The following is a 23,459-nucleotide window of genomic DNA, read 5'->3' on the forward strand; positions in this document are numbered from 1 at the left end:
TGGGAAACCATTAATGAAGCCCTACATCTTTCAAGAAATGATTAACCAGAAATAGAGGAATTGGCAAGTGCTCAAAAAAATCTTATTTAGTATTTGGGCCAAAACTGTAAATTATTTTTGAATTATTTTCAGTGTACATTTCAATGCTGCAGTGAACTAAAAAGAATTCTATTTGTTCAGCTTGAAGATGTTCCTCTTGGAACAGTACCAATTCTACAAAAGCAAAGAGAAAAAATGAGGGAAAGTAAAAACTAAAAATATTATGAACATTTTTAGTGTGAGGATCTAACATAATGGCAGAGTACATTTTTGCAAGAATGTAAAATTCTTTTCTACATGTTTATATTTCTGAGAAGACTTCAAATTAATTGATTAAATATTTTAAAAGTATTTGTTTTCATTTAAATAAGGCACTAATACTTGTATGTTATAAATTCCTTTCCTACTATTTCTTTTTCCCTTCTCCTTTATTTTTACTTTTATAGCCTAAACTACCAGAATGCTGAATAAATTGTCATTTAGAAGCCACTGACACCAGGATATAAAATAAATCAATGAATAAAAACACTTTGGCATTAAATCAAAAAGAAATCCCTAAATTCTCTATATTCTCATTTCATGAAAATTAGTTGTTAATGAAAAATTAGAAAATGAAGGGGTAAGGTAATGAAAAGTAAAGCTGCTGCTTCTCAAGGATAATCAGTAATAGTCGCACAATTTTTTCCAAGTTTTATGACTAGGCATTACAAATTTTTAAATTTGGGAATAATACTTTATAGGCAATGTGTATCATGGTGTTTCCAAAAAATTTTAGAGTTCGCATATATAGCAACACATACTAAAAAGAGGGGTGCATGTGTGTATTACATAATATATATACGTATACTTATGTGCACAGTGTCATGTATTGTGTAATAATATTTTGCAATGATGGACCATATATAGCATGGTGGTCACATAAGATCTTAATGGGGCTAAAAAGTTCCTATCACTTGGTGATGTAATTGCCCTTGTCACATTGTAGCACAACACATTTCTCACACGTTTATGCTGCTGCTGGTGTAAACAAATCTATCCTGCCAGTCACACAATATAGCACATATATAGTACATACTTCATAATGAAAATAAACATCTATGTTACTGCTTTAACTGTTTACTACAGCATATCCTTACTTCACAGTGTACCCTTATTTTAGAGCATACCCCTTCCTCTTAGACACGTGACTGTAAAACAGTATGCTGTGTTATGTGGACAGCAGCCCTTGCAGCTCCTGTTCAACACATTTTGACTGCAACACGAGGCCACGAGAGTGACCTATACCATCTAGGTTTTGTGAGTACTTTCTATAATGTCCAGACAAGAAGGAATTAACAATGCATTTTTTAGAACATGTCCCTGTAATTAAATGATGCATGACTCTCTCCATATATGTACATGGTTTTTCATAACATGTATTTTCATGACTTCTTGAAGACCTCTTTTATGCAAGGAATTCAGAAATTTTTTGCACTGAAATTAACTTCTCTTTTAATTCCATTTTCTGTACAATTTTTGAAGTTTGTTGATATCTACTTTTCTCAAAAAAATTTTTTTTTCTTTCTTTCTTTGATAGTCAGAGAGATAGACAGGGAGAGAACCAAGCAGTCAGATTGAGAGAAAGAGACAGAGGGGGCCGGCATTGTGGCATAAAGTGTTAAGCTGCCACCTACAACCCCAGCATCCCATATGAGTACTGGTTCGAGTCCTGGCTGCTCCACTTTCACTCCAGGTCTCTGCTAATGTGCTGGGGAAAGCAGGGGAAGTTGCTCAAGTCCTTGGGCCCCTGTACACACATGGGAAATGTGGATGAAGTTCCTGGCTCCCTGGCTTCAGCCTGGTCCACCCTAGCTATTGTGGCCATGTGGAGAGTGAACCAGCAGATGGAAGATCTCTCTCCCTCTTCCTCTCTGTAATCCTGATTTTCAGATGCATAAAATACATCTTTAAAAAAAAAAAAAAAGAGGAGAGAGAGACAGAGTGAAATGCCATCCACTTGTTCATTCTCCAAATTCCTGAGACTAAGGGGTGTGAAGAACTCGAATACTTCATCCATCACCCACTGTCTTCCAGGGTACACACTGGCATGAAGGTGGAATTGGGAGCAGAGCTGGGACGCCAACCCAGGTACTCAAATCTAGCATACATGTATGCCAACTGCTTTCTTATCAGTCATACCCCACACCTGGCGCTGTACCTCTTTTTAATGGTAATGTAATGCTTTCTGAGTGAACATTTAGATTGATTATATTCTTCCACTACCAGAAGTAATATTGATCATTGTTCTGTAAGAATAGCACATTATTTGCAACAGTTGCCTCAAATTAGTAAAACAGTCTCTCATTGAAGAGCTACTTTTTGCTAAATGTAGCGCTGGAATTTGGTAACACAGAGGTGAATAAGACATAATTCCTACTTTAAGAAGGATATAAGAGTGGAAGAGACTTCCAGAAAGATTGTGTAAGATTAAGAAAGATGGATATGATAGTAAGCTGAGGCAACAATGATGAGAAGAAACAGATTGCTATGTATGACTGGGGCCATCTTTTTAGGGAATTTTATACCATGGAAGAGATCTGCCTCTAGGAATTCATTTGTTACAAGGCAAATTTTACTCTAATGTAAAGCCTTGGTTTTTTCCCCCTTGAGACATAGGGATAGGCTGAGTTAGTATAAAAAAAGAAAAGGGTCACAGATTCTTGGACGCTTACCACATGGAGAAGTATACAATGAAACCTTCAAAGGTAGTCCTTGAAATAGAAAGATGTTTTGGAGAAGTATGGTTGTACTGCTAAGTATTTATTCAGTAGCCCTGGAAACCACTGATAATTATGGAAGGCTATCTGCTTTGGGGCATTTTCCTAATTTTACCATCTACTAGTAAAATATGTATTCCATGAGAGCAAGAATGATTGTAAAGAAACTGGAACAATCCCTGGTACAAAGGCTCCCTCTGCACAGAAAGAATGAGTTCCTGTTAAAATAATTCATTCCAGACATTCAACCTCTGGGTTTTTGACTTCTATCTATCTCAGTATTGCATAGAGGGCATATACCATAATGATCTAAATATAACAATACAGCAAACTTAGACCATCACACAAGTGAATGAATGTAAGTTAGCAAATGTAAGTAAGTGAATGACAGTAAGTAGAACTGAATTTTTCAATAAGCTTTTCTTCTCTCCATCACTTGAAACTGATTCAACTATGTACGACTCTATTCGTAAGCCTTTTGACATTCTGCAGAATGTCAGAACGTGCAAATGAATGGCAATTCCTGGTGTCCTATCCACTCACCTAGAGAGCTGCTGTCTTTATGTAGTTGTCCTTTCTTTTCCCGAGTGCTTTCATGCTGCTGCTAAAGGAAGCACATATCCTAATAAGGATTGAAGATGATAAGGCATTAGATTATCCGTTAAACTGAATACTACATGATTAGAATATTTACCTGAAGGAGAATTCTGAGGCAGACTACTGTCTAGAGTGAATAAGGTATGAATGTACAGGAGATTTGAAATTTTTGGTCCTAGTTGCTTGGTGCCTGGAGTAGGTTCATCCTCAAGAATGAGGTGGACAATATATGCACAACACATTTTGTATATTGTTTATTATTTGGTTCATCTGTCATCATGTATCTACTTTATTATCCAATATCCAACCCAACTGAAATGTTAATTAATTCAGTGATGTTTCAATAGAGCTATGAAAATGTTACTTTCATACTTTATCAACTTTATAATGAAACCAGCCTCCATTTTTATTGTCCAATGATATAAGAAAGATATGAAGAAGAAAGTGACATCCCTATACATGCTCTATATTCAAATGAGTTTGTACACAGGCAACATTATATCCATTTCTGAACCTTTATTAATGCTATACCCTTCCCTACTTGTTCTTTATGTTTTAAGAACGAGCTGTATGACATGTCTTTTGAAAATATTCCTTATCTCCAACCTTAAAAAAATTCTCCCCACTTTGTGCTAAAAGGTAGCTCTCAAATTTTTCATATAATTTTGTTATAATTATGCAAGCTTCTGTTGCCCTAATTAGAACACAAGATTTGCGAGAACAAATTCCAATCAAAAGTCACTGAGTGTCTGAAAGTCTAAAATCTGATGCTTTGAATACATATTAGTATACTAATCAGTCTAGACTTCAATTTTCTCATGTGTTAAAAAAGTACATTTCCACTTCAATATGTCATGTGTACATGACATATCATAGATCAAGTCAAGTCACCCATTATTCTGAAATAGCAGATGTCATGCTCACAGGTAAACTCTGCTAAACTTTTAGTGATATTACATTTAAAACTGGAAAAGGAATCTTCCCCAGTTTTTTTGGAATTGATTCTGTTTGTATAGGATTCTTTCTCTGTATTTTCTTTAAGCTTTGTTTTGTGGTTTTATTATTTTTCTATGAAAATTTAAAATTAATATCCAAGTATGGCCAGATATTTTAATTACTGTCATTTCTTTTATAAGGAAATACCATCTTCATTTAAAAAGTTTATTTATTTGTTTATTTTTGAAAGAGTGACAGAGATAAAAAGGAAAAAATAGAGTTCTTACATTCACTGATTTTCTCCCCAAATATCTGCAACAGCCTGGACTGGCCAGGCCAAAGCCAAAAGCTGGAAACTCCATCTGTGTTTCTCATGTGAGTGGCAGTAACCCAAGTACTTGAGCCATTTGCTACCTCCCAGGGAGTAGTACATCATTCTGATATAGGATGCAGTCTTACTAAGCGGTGGCACAGCCTTGTGTGCCACAAGGCTTGCCCTACCATTGTTAATTAACTCATTTGCCTTATAATTCTTCAAATAGATACTTAACTACATTATTTAACTTTTGCAAAATCTGGAAGTGGTTATTGTCCTTAGAGTTTTATTCATCTGCTTTGATTCCAAGAAAATCTTTTCCTGTTTCTGAAAGTATGTGGAAACTGTAGGAACTTCTCCTTAAGGGTTTTTATTTTGTCTGATATTTTACTCAAAGCATCCTGAAAACTCAAAGAATGCAAACATAGCAAAAACAAAAAACATTGGCACAAAAACATTTATGTATTTAAAATTCTGGACTACTAGATGCTTAAAACGCTGTAATAAGTGGCATTGATCAATTAATGCTTTAAAAGTAGGTAGAAGCAGTTAAACTTTATGTATAACTTGTAGATATTAATAACCCAACTATCACTTAAAATATTTGTGCAAAATATGTTTAAATATATTTTTCCAGTATCAAACAATATAACTTATTTAAATTTTAAAATCCTGTGGGGAAGATTTCAGTAGGAGTCCTTTGAAACTGATAAACATTTATTAAACTTTATATAAGAGGAATTAATTCTAAGCAAATTTACAGACATGTAGACAGTATCATTAGTGGATGAAATTAATTTAAAAATAAAAGAGAATATTGGTAATACATAAGTAAATTATCTACTACAAAAATTCACATCTTTTAAAGAATAAGAAAAGATAACTGAAAATACTGTTTATTAAAATTATATTTTTACATTTTATTTGAAATTTTGCTATGTAATTATTATAGTAAGAAAAATTTTTAAACAGAAAACAGTTTTTAAATCAAATTGTTTTTCTCTAGTGAAGGAACTCTAAATAACACAGCATGCTTCCTAAAACATTTTCTCCAAGAGTGTGCTTTAAACATTTATTCTGTTAGATTTACTGCAAACATTCTACCTCAGAAAATGCTTTCTTGTTTTTTTCAAGAACAATTAAAAATGATCATAATTGCTAGATTTAAGCTTAGTTGATAATCTTATAAACTACAAATACACAGTACAGTCCCATGTAGAAGGTGGAGTGAAGAGAGAAACACAATAAACTACTATTTTTGAAAAAGCTGGAATCTTGTCACATTGATTTGATGTATGCAGATAGCTAAGTGCATCTCTCCGAACCTGTTTTTCCACCTTGTTTTGGGAAAAGTAAATATAATTACTCCCTAGAAAGCAAGCATTCTCTCTATCTCTCTCTCTATCTATCTCTATCTCCATTATCTCTTTCTCTATTATCTCTATCTCTATCTCTATCTCTAATCTCTCAGAAGAAATAAAAGGCCCAGTAAGTACATAGCCAGCAGATGACCATCAGTAAAACAGGAAGAGAGTTCTTACTGGAAGAAAATCAACTGGCAGTTTGAACTTTGCTTCCCAGACTCCAGCCTCCATGTTGATGAACCACCAGACTGAGGTATTTTGTTTCTGCAGTCCCTGGGGATCTAAAACCTATAGGAATCACAACAATTATAAAATTCAGAACAGAACTTATTACAAGTAATTACATATTCTTTTTTAAATTTTTTCTTTTTTTTTTTAAATTTATTTGACAGAGTTATAGACAGTGAGAGAGAGAAACAGAGAGAAAGGTCTTTCTTCCATTGGTTCACTCCCCAAATGGCCTATGGCCGGCACTGCACCGATCCGAAGCCAGGAGCCAGGTGCTTCTTCCTGGTCTCCCATGCGGGTGCAGGGCCCAAGCACTTGGGCCATCCTCCACTGCCCTCCTGGGCCACAGCAGAGAGCTGGACTGGAAGAGGAGCAACCGGGACTAGAACCTGGTGCCCATATGGGATGCCGGTGCTGTAGGCAGAGGATTAACCAAGTGAGCCACGGCACCGGCCCCAATAATAACATATTCTAATATTTATGTTTTTTATCATATTATGGAAAAGTAAAAATAGCAAAAAATGTTTAAAACAAAACCATACACTATAAATAAACTTCTGTATGCCTAAATATGCATTACATATTAGAAATTATATTTAGCTCACAGCAGCTTTTCCCTTAAAGAAACTTGCAGTTTTATTAGGAAAAACTAGGCATATGAGTACAGAAGAAAAAATTACAGACCAGTGTCGGGTGTTGGAGGAGTCTTTGGGCCAGCAGTTAAGCCACCACTTGAGACTCCCACATTACATATCTTAGTGCCTCGGTTCAAGTCCCATCATAGCCTTCTTTTCAATATACTTCTAATGCATACCATGAGAAGCAGCAGGTAATGAACCAGGCAGTTGGGTCCCTGCCACCCACATGGGAGACCCAGATTGAGTTCCAGGCTCCTGACTTCAGCCTGACCCAGCTCTGGCTATTTGCAGGTAATTGGAGAGTGAACCAGTAGATGGGAGATCTCTTGGTTTCTCTGTCTCTCTGCTTTTTACACAAATAAATAAGAAATCAAGAAAAAGAAAAGAAACTACCTAGGATTGGTGCTTGGAAAATTGTTGGAGTTGATGGTTTATCACACATATGCATACACACATAAATATATAAATTTCCTTTCTGAACTTACTTTATTCAGTGGTTCCATTTTAAAAAATATTCCTCACCTCTAAACATTCCCAGGCTAGCAAATACCTCAGAATGTTCTGAATATTTCAATTTCTTCTACCTTTCATTTGGAGAAACCAATCTGGTCAGACAGTGTTGGGAAATTGTGAAAGGTTGAACGGATTTGTATTACATTTTACGTGACTGTGGGTAGTAATGGGATACATTTCTATTAGCAGATTTTCAGCCTTGTACCAAATCATTTGTAGCCAGTAAGTACCTTTCTGCTTACCCTAAATGCATCTAAGTTCTATCCTAATAGAATATTAGAAAGCAGACAAATGCATGATCTTGATCACAAAACGTCATTATTAAGGGAAAAGAAAACAAAAACAGTGCTTTAGGAGAGTTTCATGTGAGACATAACATTTGTCCTTGCTTTTGAAGGAGAGGTAAATGATAAAACTAATCAGAGTAAAAGAACAAGAAATGTAAAGGCACCAAGAATAAATAAGCAAGATGTGGGGGAGAGGACTTCAACAATAATTGTAATATTTTGTAATTTTAAAAATATTTTTAAGTTAGACAAGTTTCATGTTTTTAATTTATACAGATTTAGGGACATAATGAAGTTTTTTTTAAAAACCAACACTAGCTTTAAGTGTTGTGAAGTTTTATAGTCTGAAGAGTGAGAAGTAGTGGCTTGCTGTCACTCTAATTTGTATTTCCTTAATTGTTACAGGATTTCACCACTGTTAAAAATATGCAGCATATGTTTGTTGACTGTTTGGCTTGGCTCTTCAGTGCAGTGTTTCTGCACATTATTTGTCTATCTTCTTTTTGGGTTATTTGCCCCCATGTCTCTTTGTAAGAGCCCATTGTTTAGTAAATAACTTCTCATCTGTGCTCTGCCCTGCAGATATTGTTTTCAGATCTATTGTCCATTATCTTTCTAAACATGGCTAATGCTATTTATTCTAACACTATGCTGAGAATTTTTTTGATGGTCAAATTTCTTTTTACTCATCCGTGTACCAATCCACCTATCAGTCTCTTGGTTATCTGTTTTTAAAGATCTCTTACGTTAGATTGTGCATGTGGCCTTTTGATTTTTCTGTAAGATTTTTTTGTTTACAGTGAAGTCTATGATGAAAACTAGTGTCAGTAAGAAGAGAACAAGGCAGTCTATGCACTGCTGGCAGATACATTTAGAAAACTAGAAGTTGTTGGGACAGCGCTGTTGCATAGTGGGCTAAGCCTCTGCCTGTGGTGCTGGCATCCCATGTGGGCATGGGTTTGAGTCCTGGCTGCTCTCTTACAATCCAGCTCTCTCCTATAGCCCAGGAAAGCAGTAGAAGCTGGCCCAAGTGCTTGTGCCCCTGCACCCACTTGGGAGACCCAGAAGAAGATTCTGACTCCTGGTTTAGGATTGGCTCAGCTCCATTGCAACCATTTGGGGAATGAACCAGCAAATGGAAAACCTGTCTCTGTCTATTTTTCTCTCTGTCTGTAACTCTACCATTCAAATAAATAAATAAAATCTTTTTTTAAAAAAAAGAGAAGAAACAAAGCTAGAAGGCAATCCTTTGACCCAGCAACCTATCTCCTGGAAATCTATACCTAAGTAATAAAATCCTCAGGGATTGGGCATTTGGTCTAGCAGGGATGATGCCCACAATCCATATCAGAGTACCTGGGTTCACTTCTAAGCTCTAGCTCCTATCTCCAGCTTCCTGCCAGTTAGGACCCTGGGAGGCAGTAATGATGGCTCTAACACGTGGGTTCTTGCCAGACACATAGGACACCTGGACTGAATTTCTTGCTCCCAGCTTTGATCTCCAGCCAGGTCACTGCAGGCATTTGGAAAACTGTGTGTCTGTCTTTCTCTCTCTCTGAAAGAAAAGAAAAGAAAGAAAAGAAAAGAAAAGAAAAGAAAAGAAAAGAAAAGAAAAGAAAAGAAAAGAAAAGAAAAGAAAAGAAAAAAAGAAAGAAAAAAAGAAAAACCTCACTACATAAGGAAAGATGCACAAGGATGTCTTCATTACCCAGTGTAGTACAAATTGGAAACAAAGTAATTATTCCTTCTTAGACAGCAGTCCTTTCCTGGACATACCCATCATGCAATACAATGCAGCCTTTACAAAAGAATTAGAGTGACTACTTGGGAAGGTTTTGATAGTGGAGCATCAAGAACAAAAAGAGGGGCCGGCGCTGTGGCGCACCAGGTTAATCCTCCACCTGCAGTGCTGGCATCACATATGGGCTCCAGTTCTAGTCCTGGTTGCTCCTCTTCTAGGTCCAGCTCTCTGCGGTGACCTGGGGAAGCAATGGAGGATGGCCCAAGTGTTTGGGCCCCTGCACCCACATGGTAGACTGGGAGGAAGCACCTGGCTCCTGGCTTTGGATCGGCGCGGCTCCTGCAGTTGCGGCCACTTGGGGATTAAACCAACAGAAGGAAGACCTTTCTCTCTGTCTCTCTCTCTCTCTCTCTCTCTCACTGTCTGGAACTCTGCCTGTCAAATAAATAATAAAATATTTTAAAAAAAGAACAAAAAGAAAAATGCAGAACATTATATATAATTATAGTTATTTTAACACAATGGCAATTAAAGTTATTTGTAAAAATAAAGAAAGGAACATAGTGATACTTCCCACCTTACCCTTCCTCTCACCAAGTTCCAACCCTTCTTTCTCCTTCCTCTCCCATTCCCACTCTTAATTTTTACAAGCATCTAATTTCAATTTACATAATGATTGTAAATTAACCCAACACTAAGTAAAAGAGTTCAACAAATAGTATTAAAAAAAAAAACAAAACACTGTTCCTCAACAGAAGAGACAAAGGCTATAAATAATCATTGAATCTCAATATGTCCATTTCATTCCAATATGTTATATTTTAGGTACTCTATTAGTTACCTCAGATCTGGAAAAACATATGGTATCTCTTTTTTGGGACTGGCTTATTTCACTAAGTATAATGGCTTCCAGATGCATTGATTTTGTTGCAAAAGTCAAGATTTCATTTTTTTATAGCTGAGTAGTACTCCATAGTGTATATATACCATAATTAATTTATCCAGTCAACAGTTGATGGACATCTGGGTTGATTCCATATCTTCTACAATGAGCATTGGGATGACTGGATGATATGGTAGGTCTGTATTCAGATTTCTGAGGTATCTCCATACTGTCTTCCATAGTGGCTGCACCAGTTTACATTCCCACCAACAGTGGACCAGAATACCTTTTTCCTCACATTCTTGTCAACATTTCTTATTTGTTGATTTCTGTATGAGAGTGGTACTAACTGGAGTGGGTTTGATTTGCATTTCCCTGATGGCTAGTGATCCTGAGCATTTTCTCAATTGTCTGTTGGTCATTTGAATTTCCTCTCTTAAAAAGATGCCTGTTTAAGTCCTTTGCCCATTTCTTAACTGGATTGTTTGGTTATTGTTGAGTTTCTTGAACTATTTCTAGATTAAAGATACTAATCCTTTATCAGTTTCATAGTTTGGAAATATTTTCTGTCATTCTGTTTATTGCTTCTTCACTTGGCTGAGAGATTTTTTACAGTGCAGAAACTTCTCAGCTTGATGATGTAATCCCATTTGTCAAATTTGGCTTTGATGGCCTGTGCTTCTGGAGTCTTTTCTGAGAATTCTTTGCCTATTCCAATGTCTTACAGTTTCCCTATTGTTCTCTAGTAGTTTAATGGTATTGGGTCATAGATTTAGGGCTTTGATCCACTTTAAGTGGGTTTTTGTTTAAGGTGTAAGTTAAGGGTCTAGATTCATACTTCTGCATGCAGGGATCCAATTTTTCCAGCATCATTTATTGAGAAGACTATCCTTGCTCCAGGGGTTGATTTTAGCAGCTTTGTCAAAGATAAGTTGGTTGTAGATGCGTGAATTGATTTCTGGAGTTTCTATTTTGTTCCATTGGCCTACACATCTGCTTTTGTGCCAGTACAAGGATGTTTTGATTATAACTGCCCTGTAGTATGTCTTGAAATCGTGTATTGTGATGCCTCTGGCTTTGTTTTTGTTGTATAAGATGGCTTTTAGTTATTTGGGGTCTCTTGTATTTCCATATGAATTTTAGAATCATTTTTTCTAGATCTACAATGAATGTCATTGGTATTTTCATTGGGATCACATTGAATCTGTAAATTGCTTTCAGTAGTATGGATATTTTGATGCTACTGATATCTTCCAATTCATGAACATGGAAGATTTTTTAATTTTTAATGTTTGATTTCTTTCTTTAATGTTTTATAATTTTCATAGTACCGATCTTTGAAATCCTTGATAAAATTTATTCCAAGATATTTAGTTCTTTTTGTAGTTATTGTGAATGGGATTGATCTTAAAAGTTTTTCTCAGCCATTATATTTTCTGTGCATACAAAGTCTATTGACTTTTTTATGTTGATTTTATATTCTGCCACTTTACCAAACTCTTTTATGAGTTACAATAGTCTCTCAATGGAGTATTTTGGCTTCTCCATATATAGAATCATGTCATCTCCAAATAGGGATAGTTTGACTTCCTCCTTTCCAATTTGTATCTCTTTGATTTCTTTTTCTTGCCAAATGGCTCTGGCTAAAACTTCCAGGACTATATTAAAAAGCAATGATGAGAGTAGGCATCCTTGTTTGGTTCCAAATCTTAGGGGGAATGGTTCTAGCATTTCCCCATTCAATAGGATGCTGGCCATGGGTTTGTCATATATTTCTTTAATTATGTTGAGTAATGTTCCTTCTATACCCAATTTGCTTAAGATTTTCAAAATGAAAGGATATTGTATTTTCCAAGATTTATTTTATTTATTTGAGACAGAGTTACAGCGAGAGGTGGAGAAAGAGAAAGAGGTCCTCCATCTGCTTGTTCACTCCCCAGACAGTCGAAATGGCCAGAGCTGCGCCGATCCGAAGCCAGGAGCCAGGAGCTTCTTCTGGGTCTCCCACATGGGTTCAGGGGCCCAAGGACTTGGGCCATCCTCCACTGCTTTCCCAGGCCACAGCAGAGAGCTGGACCAGAATAGGAACAGCTGGGACTAGAATCAGCACCCATATGGTATACCAGCGCTTCAGGCCAGGGCTTTAACCTGCTGCACCACAGCGCCAGCCCCAGAATATTATATTTTATTGAATGCTTTCTCTGCATCTATTGAGGTAACCTTGTTTTTTTTTGTTTTGTTTTGTTTTGTTTTATTTTTTTTTGTTCTTCAGTTTGTTATTGTGTGATATCACATTTCTTGATTTGCAAATGTTGAACCATCCCTTCATACCAGGGATAAATCCAACTTGGTCCCAGTGAATGATCTTTCTGATGTGTTGTTGGATTCAATTAGCTAATATTTTGTTCAGGACTTTTGCATCTATGTCCATCAGGCATATTGGTTTATAGTTCTCTTTCTCTGTTGTTTCTTTTTCTGGTTTAGGAATTAAGATGAACCAAGCTTCTTAGAATGAGTTTGGGAGGATCACTCTCTTTCAGTTGTTTTAAATAGCTTGAAAAGAGTTAGAATTAGTTCTTCTTTAAATATCTGGTAAAACCATCCAGTACTGGGCTTTTCTTTGGGTGAGTCTATTACTGATTCAATTTCTATGTCTTTATGACTCAGTGTCTTTATGACTCAGTGTGGTAGATTGTATGTGTCCAGGAATCTATCCATTTCTTCTAGCTTTCCCAATTTGTTGGCATCCAGCTTTTTTTAGTAATTACTGAGGATTCTTTTTATTTCTGTGGTATCTGTTGTTACATATCTTTTTTCATCTCTGATTTTATTGATTTGGGTCTTCTCCCTCTTTTTTTATTGTTGGCTAGTTGGGACAATGCTGTATCAATTTGGTTTATTTTTTCAAAACACCAACTCAATTTCACTGAACCTTTGTATTTTTTGTTTCAATTTTGTTTATTTCTTCTCTATTTTTAATTATTTCTTTCCTCCTAATTTAGGGTATGGTTTGTTGTTGTTCTTCTAGGTCCTTGAGGTACATTGATAGCTAATTTATTTGGTACCTTTCCAAATTTTTCATGTAGGCACCAATTGCTATAAACTTCCCTCTTGACACTACTTTTGTTGTATCCCATAAGTTTTGATATAATGTATTGTCATCTTCATTCATTTCCAGAAATTTTTTTATTTATAAATAGTGATTTTATCAGCATTTTTACTTGCCCCAGTAGCTCCCCATCCCCCCAGGAATGGTCATTAGTTTTCCAATAGAAAGGAAATGTTTGTCTCTATTAAGTCTCTTTTTGAGCAATCTGTGCAATATTCAAGATGAGTCTGAATATTTACATTAGAATACTGTCACTTTAGTTTCCGAACATAGTATTTGATTGATTGAAATATAACTAAGACCTTGACTTAGTTTTAAATTATAGAAAGCCAATGTCTAATCACATTCCTACTTAAAAGCATTTGTTATTGGTGCATGTTTGAAAACTAGCTGAAAAGAGAAGAAACAACACATGATGCACTCATCTTCCTTTGAAATTCATTCTTTATGTTTTTGCCTCAGATCAGTCCACTCTGATTAGCATCTAGGAAACTCTAACTAGTTATAGTTCATTTAAATAATAGAATAGTTTTTCTAAACTAGTAAAGCAATTCAAGTTCATTAAAAATATCTCCTATAGAATTAAAATAATATTTTTGAAGTTTCATTTCTTTTTTAAGATGTATTTATTTATTTGAAAGTTAGAGTTACACAGAGAGAGGAGAGGCAGAGAGAGAGAGAGAGAGAGAAAGGTCTTCCATCTGATGGTTCACTCCCCAATTGGCCACAACGGCTGGAGCTGAGCCTATCCAAAGCCAGGAGCCAGGAGCTTCTTCCCAGTCTCCCATGCGGGTGCAGGGGCCCAAGGACTTGGGCCATCCTTCTACTGCTTTCCCAGGCCACAGCAGAGAGTTGGATCGAAAGTGGAGCATCCGGGTCTTGAACTGGCACCCATATGGGATGCCAACGCTTCAAGCCAGGGCATTAACCTGCTGCTGCTATGGCGCCAGCCCCGAAGTTTCATTTCTAAGATTGTGTTTTGCTCTTTTTTAAAAAAATAGTTACCTATTCTAGTTTCATGGCTGCAATAACATCTTCATTTAATATATAAAACTTTAAATGGAAATTTATTTTCTCAGTTTTCTTTACTCCTGTTTTTTCCATCAGAATTTGAATGTTTCTCATCCTAGCCTTGTGTTTTTAATTCTATTTTGTCAAGGGACTGTTAGTTCTTAATTGAATATTCAAATTTATACCTAAGGAATGGTGTGTTAAGTACCCATGTCACCCATCCTGGCCTTCTTGACCATCCTGGCACACACTGATCCCATTATTGCTTCAGAGTTTTTGTACTGGCAGTTTTCCTTAGCTAGAATGTTCTTCCTCTGCATAGCTCTCCCCTTTAACTTTTTATAAAGATTTGTTTATTTATTTGAAAGAGTTAGAGAGAGCGAGAGAGAGATCAATCTTCCATCTGCTGGTTCACTCTCCAAATGGACACAACAGCTGGAGCTGGGCCAATCCGAAGCCAGGAGCCAGAAGTTCTTCTGGGTCTCCCATGTGGGTTCAGCGGCCCAAGTGCTTGGGCCATCTTCTACTGCTTTCCTAGGCTGTAAGCAGAGAACTGGATCAGAAGAGCAGCCGGGACTCAAACTGGAGCTCAAATCCATATGGGATGCTGGCGCCACAAGCAGCAATTTTACCTGCTATGCCACAATGTCAGCTCCTCCCCCTTTAACTTTTTAAGGTTTCTATTCAATATAACTTAAAATGGATTTTCCCACACACTGCAGCAATATTTCATCAATAGGCTCTCCTGTTTTATTTTTCTTACCTCTCAATATGTATTGTGTAATCAGAATATACCAATTAAATATATTTGTACAATGCAGTTTCCTTTCTAGAATGTGTTTTCATGCAGGCAGGAAATTTACCTTCCTGACCACCATATTCCAAGTATGTACAGCAGTAACACAGTAGGCATTTAGTAAATATTGATTGATTTTTACAAATACCTATGCATCTCTCAACACCCACCTACACACTCACACACACACATATACTGAATTTGAAGTGTGCATGGATCTTGTCAATGAGCAAGCTTTTCTTTCTAGGCCTTGGCTGGGAGGGCACATGCTGACTCCACAAGGGCATTGTTAGAAAGTCTCCTATCTTTTACTTTCTGTTCCTTTTGTGATAGTCCAGAATGACCACAAAACCATATTCTCCTAAATCTGTACCTCCTTCTGAGTCAAGACTATTTCCCCTTTCGTGCAGAACCAATTCACAAGACTATGCTAGCTTTAGCTTACTGATATTCAAGAAGTAGGGAAAGGGGTTGCTTATTATTTTGTAAATAACCATTTAGTTAGTTACCTTAAATATGTGATCCAAAACTCATCTCTTTTATCCATACAAGCCAGCTCTGAGAACCCCACTAGAGTAGGATTCCCAAGTTGATTTGCCTTGGCTATGCTTTGAGAAACAATAATAAAATAAGAATATTCTGCAATAATTGTTGTTTCAATGTAAATTCATTAGCATGTTAAAGGGCATATCAAAAGGAAGGAAAATATGCTTATTCTAACCCATCTCAACCTTGAAATAATATTCAAATGACTTGTCTTTTATTATCTATTTAGTTTATTTAAGGGCACATTAAAGAAACCTAACATTACACCATAGATGAATAAAAATAAACCCTGTCTCTTAACCTGAAATTGTTAACCATCCACAGATCTCTGTGTCTCCCAAATAGTCTAAAACTTATCACATACATTAGGAAGGCTCAAAATCTTCCCAAAGCTTTTCATAAACCCTATGAAATATGTTGAAGTCATAAATATGAATGATTTTACAAACAAGTCTAGCAAAAGGAAGAAAAAAATCATTTTTTGTCTAATCTGCCTCAGATTAAAATAAATTGTTTTTTCTCCTATAATGTTGTAGTTGATCCTGTAACTTTAATGATTCAACATTGAATTCAGTGTACTGAACTGACCAGGTAGCCTTGTTTGAAACTTTTTTGATAAAGCATTCCTCTCTGCAGCCAGAGGCTACGCTCACATAGAGGAAATCAGGTAAGTATTAGTGGGCTGAGATAGGCTGCCAACCAGCACTCTCCAGGGAGTGTCCTGGGTGTAGAAAGACCCACATCACAGTGCCTTCCCTCTGCGAATGGGGCATCAGCATAGGAGCTACTTTAATGTCTGTCCCCACATCAACCCACTCTCCAAAGTCTGGGCTATAAATGGCCCAACCTTTGTGGGTGGGCGATGAGCAATGTGGTATTCACCTAATTTTTTTCCCTTTTGCTCCAATGTAGGTGGTGTTTGGTCAGAATGATAGGCTCCCTTGTAAAAGTCATCTCTCTCTCTTTCACTCTTCCTCTTCCTCTTCATCTCATGGGAGAAAATAAAGCTGAAAAAACATAAAAATTTAAAAGGTCAGGAGCTAACAGCTGGGAAGTCAGTCACACAGTTCTTATAGCAATAAGCAACAAAATGTCTGTTTTTAGGCTTCTTTTATAGGCTTCTTCAATACAATTTCCATTAGTCAAGAAATAAAGATAAGAACACCATAGAGAATTGAAGGTTTTGAAAAGTTAACATCTGTTTCTTAATTACAGCATCAGAACTTAATGTCCTTCAACCTATAACTAAAGTTAGTCAGAAGCTGGACCAGATGGATGAGAACCAAACACTGGGCATTGTAACATGATTTTCTTTTTATTATTATTATTATTATTTTTTATTTTTGACAGGCAGAGTTAGTGAGAGAGAGAGAGATAGAGAAAGGTCTTCCTTTTTCCATTGGTTCACCCCTCAAGTGGCCGCTGCGGCAGGCGCGCTGCGCTGATCCGAAGCCAGGAGCCAGGTGCTTCCTCCTGGTCTCCTATGCGGGTGCAGGGCCCAAGGACCTGGGCCATCCTCCACTGCCCTCTCAGGCCACAGCAGAGAGCTGGACTGGAAGAGGAGTAACTGGGACAGGACCGGCGCCCCAACCGGGACTAGAACCCGGGGTGCCGGTGCCACAGGCGGAGGATAAGCCAAGTGAGCCGCGGCGCCGGCCCCATGACTTTCACATTAGGAAGATATGATGCAAATAGCACAGTTGCCTCCTTTAAGAAGATATTTTAACCTTGGAAACAAATGATTGCTTTGTTCCAATATAACCTAAATGTAGCTTTTGTAGTTTGATGGATCTGGCTTTGACTTCCAAATTGACAATGTGCTAAGTTATTCTATGGGTATTAATTTCTTCATCTTTAAAAAAACAGAAATAAGAATTCCAGCATATGTTCTGGGTAAAATGAGTTGATGGTTGTAGATCATGCCATCTTAAGGAAAATGACCATGTTACAAGGTCAAGGATCACCAGTTGGTTTTGGGAGACCTAGGTTATATCCCATTTAGTAACACTGTTCATTTTTCAGTTATTAAAACGATTTATTATTTATTCATCATTTGGGAGGCAGAGTAACAGGAAGACACACAGAGTAAGAGAGAAAGAAGATAAGAGAGGAAGAATGAGAGAAAAATAGAGAGAGAATGATATTCCATGCATTGTTTCACTCTTTTAACTCTCCACATGGCTGTGACACTCAGCGTAGGCCAGGCTGACTCCAGTAGCCAGGAATTCCATCTAGGTTTCTCACATGGATGGTAAGGGCCCAAGTCCTTGGGCTACCATCTGCTGCCTTCCAGACACATTAGTGAGAAATCTGGGTTGGAAATGAAACAGGCAGGGCTAGAATAGGCACTCTGGCATGGGATGCCCTCATGACAAGTGATGACATAATGCGCATATAACTGTATATATTTATTGGGTAGAGTGCAACATTTCAAAATGTGTATATAATGTACAATGATCAGATCAGATTAACTCAATATGTATCATCTGATATATTGTGTTAGCTGCATTCAAAATCTTCTCTACTAGCTAATTTGAAATATTCAATTAATTATTGTCAGGCATAGTTATTTCCTCCTATCCACCTGTACCCATTAACCAACTTCTCTTCAACCATTTTTCCCCTGCACCTTTCTTAAGATCCTGTAACCATTATTCTATTTTCTATTTCTTTTAGATCAACTTTTTTTTTAAAATTTATTTGATAGGTAGAGTTACAGACAATGAGAGAGAGAGAGAGAGAGAGGTCTTCCTTCCATTGGTTTACTCCCCAAATGGCTGCTATGGCCGGCACTACACCGATCTGAAGCCAGGAGCCAGGTGCCTCCTCCTGGTCTCCCATGTGGGTGCAGGGGCCTAAGCACCTGGGCCATCCTCCATTGCCTTCCCAGGCCACAGCAGAGAGCTGGACTGGAAGAGGAGCGACCAGGACTAGAAGCCAGTACCCATATGGGATGCCGGCACCGCAGGTGGAGGATTAACCTTGTGCACCACGGCGCCCGCTTCTAGATCAACTTTTTAACTCACACATACGGTACTTTTCATTTCTGTGCCAGACTTATTCCACTTAATGTAATGTCTTCCACTTCCTTGCATGTTGTTGCAAATGACAGAATTTGTTCCTTTTTAATGGCTGAATAATATTCCATTGTGTATATATATGGCATTTTCTTTATCCATTCATCCATTTGTGGACAACTAGATTGATTCCATATTCTGGATATTGTGAACAGTACTACAACAAAAGTGTGAATGTACATGCCTCTTCAATACATTGATTTCATTGCTTTTGGGTATATACCCAGTAGTGAGATTGCAGGATCATAAGGTAGTTCTATTTCTACCTTTTTTTTTTTTTTGGAAAATTTCAGTGTTTTCTGTAATGACTTTTTAATTCACATGCTTCTAACAGAGTTGGCACAAATCTTCCCTTTTCTATGAACCCTTGACAACAGCTGTTATTTTTTTTTGTCTGTTTGATAATAGTCACTCTAGCTGGATGTGATAATATCTCATTGTGGTTTTGATTTTTAATTCCCTGATGAGCAGTGATGTTGAACATTTTTTTCTTATACTTGTTTACCATTTGTATATTCTCTTTTGAGAAATATTTATTCAGTTCATAGTTATTTTTAATGGAGACAGTTAATGAAGCAAATTCATCTATTTAAGTAACTTTAATTGTCTTCTACTCTTTGCCAAGTCCACATAATGTTTTTGGGATAAAATAGTGAAACCAAGATGGAAGTTCCTGCCCACAACATTAAGCTGAAATTCTAGTATGTTGTTTGATCAAGTGTTTACATGAAATAGCAATTTATCTCACATGAAAAAGAGCACTTCCATATAAAAACAGAATTGTAATCCTTGTATTTTACACTCAGAAAAAGCATTATCTGCTTCTTGTTTCAAAGTTTGTCTTTAGCTAAGAAACAGGTTATGCATATTTTATAAAAATGTTTCTTAGGAAATAATGGGAAAGACAAATAAGTTATATAATTTTACAAATACTTAAGAGGAGTTCAGTATTTTGGCACTATTTTAGCAGTTTTTGCATGCTCATTGCTTCCAAAATACAGTACCTCTTGAAAATATAGCTCTAAGCCCCCAAAGTATTAATTATTATTTTTATTTATTTTAGTGTTCTATAGCTGTTTGTGTTGGATTAGTTTGGTACTTGGTTAGTACTTGTCTTTCTCCGGTATGGTTGTGGAGTTTGAGATTTCTTAAAAAAAATTGTTACTTGATCATATTCTAACTACTTTTTTTGTTCACTGATACAATAAAATGCTCGCAACTCTTATCTTCTTACAATCAAATATACCTTGGTAGTAAGTATTGTTATACATGTCTGCATATTAATTAATTACCCAATAAAAATTCCAAGGATTAGAGTTGTTGAATTTTGTTTTCTATATTTACAATCATAGTTTTAGGAATAACTGGCCTGCCATGTTTCCATGTGTCTTGTATTGAGCACCTCATGGTGAAAGTACCATTAACATATATTTTTTTTATGTTCAAGAAGAAATTAAAATTCTTTTGGATTAGCTGCTGTGTGGTAGGTTGCTGAAAGCACTATTTATTAGCAAAACCACAATATAAACAAACCTCAGGAAAGTATGAAAATTCTATAGGATATCCAGCCAAGTGGATTTAAGAGGAAAAGAGAAATGGAGGGAGGTTAAGGACATATATTTTACTTTATTACATGTGGTTTTAATGAGCACCACGAAAGTGAGGGTAAAGAATCTGACAACTTATAGAAATTATTATAATAGCTTTACTATTTCCCTAGTTCAATCCTTGATCCAGAAATAAAGTGTATTACCTGTGGAAATACAGGTGAACTTTTTGGAAGGGAATCTGTTTTACAGTTTTAGTTCCCAAAATCCATCATCTAATTTCTCAGTCTTATCTTTTGAGGGCTGCTTTGATAGCTACAATCGACACAGTAAGGTGCTTCAAAAAGTTTGTGGAGAATGGAATTTAAAAGTAAATATTTGGATTGTAAAGAATTTTGAAATCCATGCCTATGAGTGATATTCAAGAAATTCATGGAATATGCATATTATGAAAAAGCTAAGCTTCTTCTTGCACCAAAATTAGCTAATCTTTTAATTCCATTTTTCCCATGACTTTTTGAAGTATCCTCATAGTTACAATTTTATACAACAGAGTTCTGCTGTTTAGAATGTACAAAGCTCTAAATCTGCATTCAGCCTAATGTTATAAATATTGTAATAAGATTACCTTCTCTAACCTTAATTTCATCATTGGGAATATATTTCAATAAAATAGGTAAATAATTTCTAATTTAGCAACATTTTACATTTCTATATTTTAGGTCTCTCTCCCTCCCTGATTAGGTTCACCCCCAAGGCGTCCAAACACTGAAGAATTTTCTATATTAAAAAAAATCTCAGACACACACATCACACATACTAACTTTGTTGTCTTATCCTTCTCTTTTGCTTCCCAACCATATATTTTGGAAGTGTAATTTATACTCTTTATATAACCTCACTTCCCCCTCATTCCTTGATGTAGCACAATGTCTTTCTGTTCTTATGTAGCTAAAATTACTTTGATTAATATAACCAATGACTTTGTTACTGATAAAGCTAACAGATGCTTTACTTATTTTTATTCATATGATAGCAGCATTTAACAATGTAGCTGTTGCTTTCTTAAACTAACTTATTTTATCAGCCAACTTACCTTATCTCTTAAGTTTCCCATCTCTGTGGTTGCTCTGTGTTCTTTAACAGTCCATTGAGTGCACCAAGCATTTCAGAGTTGTGCCTTAGGCTTTCTCCATCTCACTCTATGTGGTTTCCTGAAAGATGAGATCAATATATGTGGTTTCAATCATCATTTGATGTCATGAAGCCTCCTACATCAGTGCTGTAATTCAGACACCTATATTCAAATGCTTTCTGGAAATTCCCACCTGATTATCTCACAGGCCCCCTCAAGCTTAACATGTTCCAAATTGAACTTTTCACCCTCCACTCACTTCTCCACCTGCCAACTGACTCTTAGTTGTATGTTCTCCATTTCTGCAGACATGATTAGCATCCATTTATTATCCAAAGAAAGAAATAGGGGCCAGTGCTGTGGCATTTCAGGTAAAGCTGCTGCCTGCAGGGCCAGCATCCCATAAGAGCACTGGTTCTAGTCCCGGCTGCTCTACTTCCAATCCAGCTCTCTGCTATGGCCTGGGAAAGCAATAGAAGATGGCCCAAGTCCTTAGGCCCCTGCACCCATGTGGGAGACCCAGAAGAAGCTCCTGGATCCTGGCTTTGGATTGGTACAGCTCTGGCCATTGCAGCCAATTTGGGAGTAAGCTTCTCCTTCTCTTTCTGTGTAACTCTAACTTTCAAATAAATAAATAAATCTTAAAAAAAAAAAAAACTCTCAAAGAAAGAAATAAAAATATAGTTTTGACTTCATTTTTCTTCATCTTAAAATCCAAATCATTAGTCTTACCATTCTCATTCTCCATTTTCATTACCTCTGCTTCTCAAAGGATACTATTGAATTGAATTAGACTGAGTTTAAAGCTACCTTTGTATGAATTTGAAGTTTGAGCTCAAAGTGTCTCTGTACATAATGAACTGTAACCTTACTTGAAGTGTAAACAAAATGGCGTCTACTCCTTATAAGCAGGCAAGTCTCAGACACTCCCAGCAGCCCAACTTCAGTCAACAACAGGAAGCCAACTGTTTAAACCAGGTTCAAATAAGGTGTAGAACATGCTGTCACCAATAGTTATCTCTGTACTTCACTTCTGCTTTGTGTATGTCATTTCCTTTTCTCTGGCTATAAATAGAAGCTGCACATGTGGTAGGGTGGAGCATTCTGAATAATTTTTTGTTCGTGACTGCTGTCCAATGCTAGAATTTCAAACAAAGCCAATTAAGATGTGCAAAACTGGATTTGTTATCATTTTCTCTTTTAGCAATTCTGTAACACTTTCCTAACCAGTCTCATTAACTCTGTCTTGTCCCCTCCAGCTAATCTTTTCATCTGATTTGCACTTCTCTCTAAAAATGTTCAGGTCATTAAAAAAAATTAAAGCTTGTTAATTGATTCCTATTGTACTTAGAGCAACATTCAAAAAGGTGAGCAGACCTTGAAAAGCCCTTCATTATCTAGGCCCTGATTAAATTACAAGCCTTGCATCTACCTCCTTCCTACTTGCACAGTCTCTCAATCCACCCTACACACAAACACACTTAATTACAAATAGGTTCCCAAAGCACCACACTGATTCTTCCATTTCTCCTTTTACTTTGCCATCAGCTGCTAATATTCAAGTTTTGATTAAGTGGCCTCTGCTTCCAGAAGCATGCTCTAAATTCTTCTGTTGGGTCCAGAGTTTTAATGTTACCTGATATTGTCCCTTATATTACCTTTCAGACTAAGTCTTATTTGCTTGTTTTAATGGCCCATATTCTCTCAATATACTGTAAGCACCACAGCCATAGCTATCTTATTCACTGTATCATCTAAGAACCAAGCATAAATAATGAAATTTAGAACATTTGCAATAAATATTGATTGAATATATACAAAATACAAAATTAATCAGTTAATTAGACTTTTATTTCCAGGAAAATGGAATTTTTTAAAGATAGTATTATTTTTATTTGGAAGGCAACACATGCTCATTTTGGAAAATTTGGTCAATCCAA

The 23,459-nt window shown here is 36.4% G+C and overlaps 1 long non-coding RNA gene across 8 annotated transcripts in view; it reads left to right on the top strand.

Annotated features, from left to right (window-relative positions):
- The window catches only part of LOC103350106 (uncharacterized), a 271,720-nt gene that overhangs the window by 177,080 nt on the left and 71,181 nt on the right, over nucleotides 1-23,459 (top strand). The gene's annotated exons all lie outside the window — the stretch shown is intronic.

The sequence above is a fragment of the Oryctolagus cuniculus genome, chromosome 7, assembly GCF_051225735.1.
Source record: "Oryctolagus cuniculus isolate XC-2025 breed Fujian yellow rabbit chromosome 7, ASM5122573v1, whole genome shotgun sequence".
In the NCBI taxonomy this organism is placed as follows: Eukaryota; Metazoa; Chordata; class Mammalia; order Lagomorpha; family Leporidae; genus Oryctolagus; species Oryctolagus cuniculus.